Source organism: Amblyomma maculatum, chromosome 1 (genome assembly GCF_055883805.1).
Source record: "Amblyomma maculatum isolate TAMU_Amacu chromosome 1, ASM5588380v1, whole genome shotgun sequence".
Taxonomy (NCBI): domain Eukaryota; kingdom Metazoa; phylum Arthropoda; class Arachnida; order Ixodida; family Ixodidae; genus Amblyomma; species Amblyomma maculatum.
This window is the reverse complement of record NC_139344.1, coordinates 328,705,739-328,712,512: the sequence shown is the minus strand read 5'-3', so window position 1 is coordinate 328,712,512 and position 6,774 is coordinate 328,705,739.

Below are 6,774 nucleotides of genomic sequence, written 5' to 3'. Positions count from 1 at the left end.
AGCCTAATTTAGAGTATTCCGGGAAACAACGCATGGTAGGTATTTACAGCGAGCACCCGAATACACGTCGCAACCACCTGTCTAATCCCAAGCGGAGCTGAAGCTCCGAGCAGGTCCGCCCAGGAAAGCAGGCTATTATTTTGGCGCTCCGCAACGTTAAATGTGATGTTTCGCCGCCGTACAGCTCAGTTACAACCACCGCAATCAACCGATTTTGCTGTGTTCCTTTCCTTTCGTTCCCTCTCAAAGCTTTTTTCACCCTACTGCCTGGCCATCTACCTTAGCAAGAGAAATTCCGCTTCCTCCTCCGCGTTTGGCGGCAGCTGGCGTAGTGTCTGAATGAAGGCTGTAGAAACGGCGTAGCACACACAGTCTCGGAGCAGCGACTCCTTGTGCGCGACAACAAAACGGGCGAGAGAAGCGCGCAGCGAGAACCTGTCTCCGCCTACCCTTCACCCGTGAACGGACCAGTGGATGCAGTCTCAGTTTCCTGAAGGAATGCATTACAAAGCTTTGTTTTGTATTTTTACTGATTTCCGGCTCGCGCACTGCTGTAGTATTTTGAAGACGTTATCTCCGATGCTTTATCGAAGCTGGGCTTCTTTATTTAAAATGTAATACTCTGCATAGTGGCCTTTTAAGGAGAGGGGCAAGGGTGAGTGTCAAGGAGGGCCTCATCTCCGATAGCAGGGGAAGGGGGCTCATTTTCTAACCTGCTTCACATATGGAAGCACGAATAATGGAACTTCGAGCGACACGTGTAAAGAAAGAAAAAAAAAAAACAGAACCAGCTAGGAGACGGGGCTACACCACCTCATGCGACTTGTTGTTGGGGGCACCTGGTCGACCAGCAGAAACATTTTTTGTGCGCGATCTGAGTTTGTTTATGTATTAGTTGCATATGTTCACTCGCATTTCTGGGCGAGCTTCGCGCATTAAACGAGGCTCCCTTTTAATTCAGCATTCAGGTGCCGAACGAGGAATAAAATGTCGCATTTGGAAGGAAACACTGTTGTGGACAACCCTCATATCCTCTCTCACTCTTAATCTCTCACTCTGAATCCAATGCAAATCAATTCAATCCTTTCCTACATCACCATCTTTATCCGCAGCTAGCTCTACTCTTTCAGCAGAGTCGCATCCTCGCGTTGTTTTGACGAAGATGAAGCATAAAAAGGAGGCATTGGATGCCCATGAAAGAATGCAAGCTTAAAATTACGGAACGAAATTTTGATGCAGAGTATGCAATAACTTTCAGCCCAGTATTGATGGACTTTTTTATTCATTTTGTTTCCGATTAATTTCATTTTTGTTTGAATATATGACAATCTCAAGTTTAAACTGATGCATTCACTTTTTTGACATCATAGCCATCGCTTTCTTAATCACTGCACTCGAATTGTTAAGTTCTGCCCACTTCGGGTTTGCACCCGTTTGAGTGAAAAAAGCGCACTGTAGGCTTGCGGTTGCATGCAAGGCGCACAGATTTCAACCTGACTATCCTGACTGCTCCACTTCAGGGCCTGAAGGGTGTTCTTAAAGGTCTGACTACTTGCGATAACGGAGGGAACGAAGGTTTAAAGAAAACAAGAAAATAACGCAAATTTCAGCAGCTGGGGTGATAAGAAACTGAAACACGTAATTCGAGATGGTAGATTAGGTTAGCAAAATTTATCTTTAAGTTCAGCGGTTTCGGTGTTATAAGTTTCCCAGGCTTCGTTTGATTAGATAGTACAGCTTCTTTTGCAATAACGATCTCGAACGTGTTGACATGATCGTTAGTCACGCCTGTGTTCTCATTTCTGTCATGCCAGTTACCGCCTTGATGTGCTGCGCAATTATCGCATTCATTATCGTGACGGTGTCATCGACGTTTACAGCCTGGAATAAGGGGGAAATGGTACAATAAGCTCGATGCTGCTGTACCAAGAAAGCGTAGTTAATCCGTATGATTGCGGAGGCTGTAACACTCAGATACTGTGTGTAATTCTTGCGCCAGAGCATGTACGTATACTTTGATTAGCCGATTAGACATGTATGCCCACTTTTCGCACTGTGCAGCCACTGTCCTTGAGCATGGCTTCGGCTCATCGCTGTATTTACTATTGTAACGCATTTTTGAAAGCAGTTCCTTGTCGCTTTTCGCGCTCTGACCTTTTCACATACGTTAGAGGTGTAAAGATGCGCTGTAGGGTGAGTTATCGTGTTTATTTTTCTACGCAGCACGATCACCGTGGCTTCTATCTTTGACAGTTGGCTGCCTTGCGCCAAGCCGACGCACTGAGATTTGGTTTGGTTCATCGAAGAATATATAACCAATATAAAAGTGCATGAATGAAGTAGTGGATATCCCTATGCGAAAACTTCAGGGGGATCTCCTCAGGTAAATATCTACTGAGCATACAATTTCCAAATGACTTGGAAGAAAAGGGGAGTGAATATGACTGATAAAGATTATTGGTCTTTGTAGGTACATTACGCAGCACATTACGCCGTTGGAAAAAGTATAGATAATTAACTGTACTCACATAACTTATATCCGAGCCATCCATTTCCAGAAAGATTGTAGGCTGCCGTCCATGTTTTTTCATCTTATATACACAAATATATCAGTGAAAATAAGCCACCATGTCTGTTTACACTTTGTGGGAAGAGACCTTCCTGAAGTTCTCTCAGAAGGCGCCGTTGATGTGCTCTGTCGCGGTACGGAGCACGACTTGAATATGTGCCCTTTAGATGGATAGCTGCAATATGTGTTAAAGGAGTTCCTTTCTTACCTTCAGTATATATTGATCTCAAATCTAATTAAGACGGCACGCGTTCACAATGGGATTTTGAAGCCGCTTGTAAAGCTGCATGAGATGGGTGAGCTACGTTTTGTTTTCATAAAATGTTAAAATTAAGTTTAATATACTTTCTAAAGCCTAGGAGGAAGCCTGAAATCTTAAATCAATATTGCGGCTGTTTCCTTTACGTCTTTTATGTCAAGAAGGCTAAGGACATTTGAAATGGGGAAAGGGGGGAGGGGGGGGGCATTCAATCTTACCGTTACATACAGAAAAAGTTGACAAAAACGCGGAGAACATTCGTGAAATGGATGTGTTTTTTGTTATTTTAATAACGGTGAAGAAAGGAATATAACACAGAAGCATTATTTTCCTTCCTGACAGGGGTGAACAAATAGGATAGTATAATGATAGACATTAATATTTCCCGTGTTTAGCAGTAACTATATATGATTTGTTACAGTAGACAGGAAGGAAAATTTGCAGCTATACAGGTGATGCCTAATGGCACGCTCACAGAAAAATCACTGATATTAGCACTAAATATGCGCAAAACATGCGATATGAGGTAGATCAGCACGTGCACATGCAAATGAGTCGGAAATGCCACTTTTTTTTTTTTTTTTTTAGAATCTAAATAAAATTTTTTGTGCCAGCAGCAGCTCTGTAACATGCCACAAACGTCCAAGGCCTGGAAGCCTCACGTGACACACGGCTCAGTGTCTGATCTAAGCTGCAGACACGGCCAATGTGGTGCATTCGAATTAAGTGCGCGCGATTCGTAGCGTACAAGGCCGTGCTGTTTCAGTCACGAAACAAGGGGCTGCCGGTGGTAAACTTGAACAATCGAGCGTCCACATCGCCCACTATATGCCCATTTGAAGACAGCAGTACGTGTGACTGAGCAACAAACTGAATCAGAAACTCAGAAACAAATGTATACTGCTATATAGATCGGAGCAAATAGTATTTTCTCAAAACCGAATCAGATACATATGTTACAGGTTTTCTCCTGCACCGGGTATAAATAGCGCAGCTAAAACCCGAGTTAATTATAAATCAGATTGGGATAGTAATGAACAGCATGCAAATTATTTCTATGAATATTCGTACAAAATTACCACGTTATATGGGGTACTTACGGAGCTACAGGGGGTATATAGCGGGTATATAGCGGGTATATAGCGGGTACGTTACACGATGTCAGTGTATCAACTCTGTGTATGAACTTCGTTTTAGCGGTGAACTCCAAGGTCAAACATAGAAAACGGTTTCGCTAAACCAGCCTGGTGCCTGCGGCGCGTAGTCCGAGGTTGGATGCATGATGTGCTAGATAGTTGGACACCATGTATGACCATTACAAACTTCGCAAAAAGAATGGACCACATCGCGGTACTGACGCCTAGGCTGCTAGAGCCTGCTGTGTGGTGTTGCAGTGAGCCCTGTTTCTTAAGCAGTGGAGGAAGAAAACTACTCCGCTCGTTGTTCACATTTTATGGCAACTATTCTGAAAGTTTCTGAAGGCCTGAATTCATTTAATGCTATCGTATAATTTTTAACAAGTGCTGTTGGATTTGTTCAGCGATTAGAAAACTTCGCTCATCAGCTCTGAATTTTTTTACTACGATGCAGCGATAAATGTTTCCGCCCTTAATTCGTCCTAGTCCGAGGACAATGACTTTGCTCCAAAATGAGTGCGCTGAGTTAAACTATGGAGTGTCTGTTAAAGTTCTACATTTTTCCTTTAAAGCAGCCGGGCTGCGCTTAGATGATTACTGATGAGTGATTACTCGCCCTATTATGAATCTACTTCGCAACCTTCCTATTATTTCACTCATTTTTCTCATGTTGCATGTGTTCCCAAAATAGCTGAATTCATTAAAAAAAGAAAATGAGAAAGAGGCTCATGAAGTGTAATGTACTAGCTAAGAAATCTACAAGCACGGAGTCTTTTTAGTACACAGCTGATAGGTTTGTACATTTGGCCGTATCTTTACTGTATAACAGTGTGCGCTAAAAACGTTTGAGTGCGATCAGCAGATGCAATTAACCAAATATGGTGACCGTTCCGCAACTTGCTTATCGCAAAAAATATTTTGTCTTCAGTTTTATCTTTCTGATGTTCACCCTTGTTAGGCTGCTGTTCGTCGGCCCAGCTTAAGCTGTATTTGCTAGGAGGCAAAGTTGGAACAAACACACGTGTGGTCTATGCGATTTGAGCGCTTCTCTGATATATCACAATATAACGCGCATTGCGCGCTGGGACGGCAAATTGCATGCCGTACCCAAAGCAGCGCACTCGCCGTATTTTCCCCGTTTCCATCTGTATAACTTTTTATACTTCCTCACACCATGGCAGTGCGTCAAGACTGGACTTTATTTAAAGCCGCTGCACATCACACGTGTGATTTGTTCCGCCCAGCGGGACAGAGGCAAATATACCTGGAGTACTTATTTCTAACATATTTGCAAATACTCAGGATGAGAACGCCGGAGCAAGAGCCATTGTTGAGGACCCTCGTCACAATTGAAGGACCTGAGCACTCTGGGTAAAAGGCCGTTCAGCTTTCAAAGCTATTAGGCCTGAGACAGTCGTGTACGCCGCAAAAACGGGCAATCGTAGAACTGAAATCATTCTCAAGAACAGCGGTATCCTTCAGAAGTTCTAGGCGTTACTTGAATTGAATCGCTAAGTGTTAAAGCTACTACGTCATCCGTGTCTTGTGAGTTTGTACAATGCCTCTGTCGTATAACATTCAGTTCCCAGTGGCCAGTACTGACATATTTAGCATAAGATTGGGAGGGCAGCCACATAGTCATTTATAGGATTCATATAGTCTCCTGTTTGCGTTTTGAGTCATTCTCGTGTCCACATGTATTTGCCTATCTTTATATTTATCTCTTTTTACTGTATCGCTTACATACACTAATGTGTATTGCGTAGCTGTTCACTTCTGTGTGAACTGATTGCTGCGCATTTAGAGTGAACGAACGTGCGCACTCTCTAATGTTCGTTCTCCTGACTCATATATGTTTTTCTATGACGTGTACTCGTGATGTGTTTCTTCAAACTTGTGCAAAGCAGTGACCGGATCAGACACCAACATCTCCTTATATGTCGATATCAATGAAAAAAATTAAAACTAGAAATCCTAGGAAGAAAGCAAAACGGCAGAGAAGGGCTATTTCAAATCGATACGCGTCATCATTTGTCTCAGTGGGCACGGCTCAGTTGTGTGCCCATACGGAGACAGTGACCGCGCATTCATTTTGCTCATACCCACTATATCCCCCTCTATGTAAGCCACTGTAGTTATAAAGCAGCGGTAGTGGACAGGGAACGCTGGCTTCACGAGTCTTCCTATTAGTGCTCAAAGTCGGTGAGATGGTCTACACGCCCTTGTCAATGCATGCTCGACTGCACTGCGCTCTCGATTTAAACTTCGGACTTCGTTTGCAGACGAAGTGTTTGTGCAAACTTCTTCGTTTCCCCGATGTAACTGGCGTAACAGTCAACACAGTTGAGCTTGTAGACGATGCAGGGCGCCCTTTCTTTCGATGCGCGGTCTTTCTGCGGGGCAGGAAACACCCGAGATTTGACGATGACCCAGAGCACATGCTTGGCACGTGTGCATGCGTAAGATTTTAGTCGCAAATAACGTCGTTCATAACTTGTGAATGTCTCCTTTATTTAAAGGCACTAAGAAATAGGCAAGTGATTCAGTATATTTTCAGATATTATAGTGTGGTCACAATTGTCCTAAAATACTCGCCTCTATTTACATCACTTTCCTGCAGTATGCTTATGCTTAGTTGTTAATACACTTTTATGCGAGGATTTAACTTTCTGGTCACTGATGAAACACCAAGAAAAATTTCTTCTATAAAAAAATGGTTCATGAACACTTTCGGTTCTTGGAGATCTCTCCTCAGGGTGTCAATTTTGACTTAAGTGTTTAATTAGGAATGAGACATGAACGCATTCAAG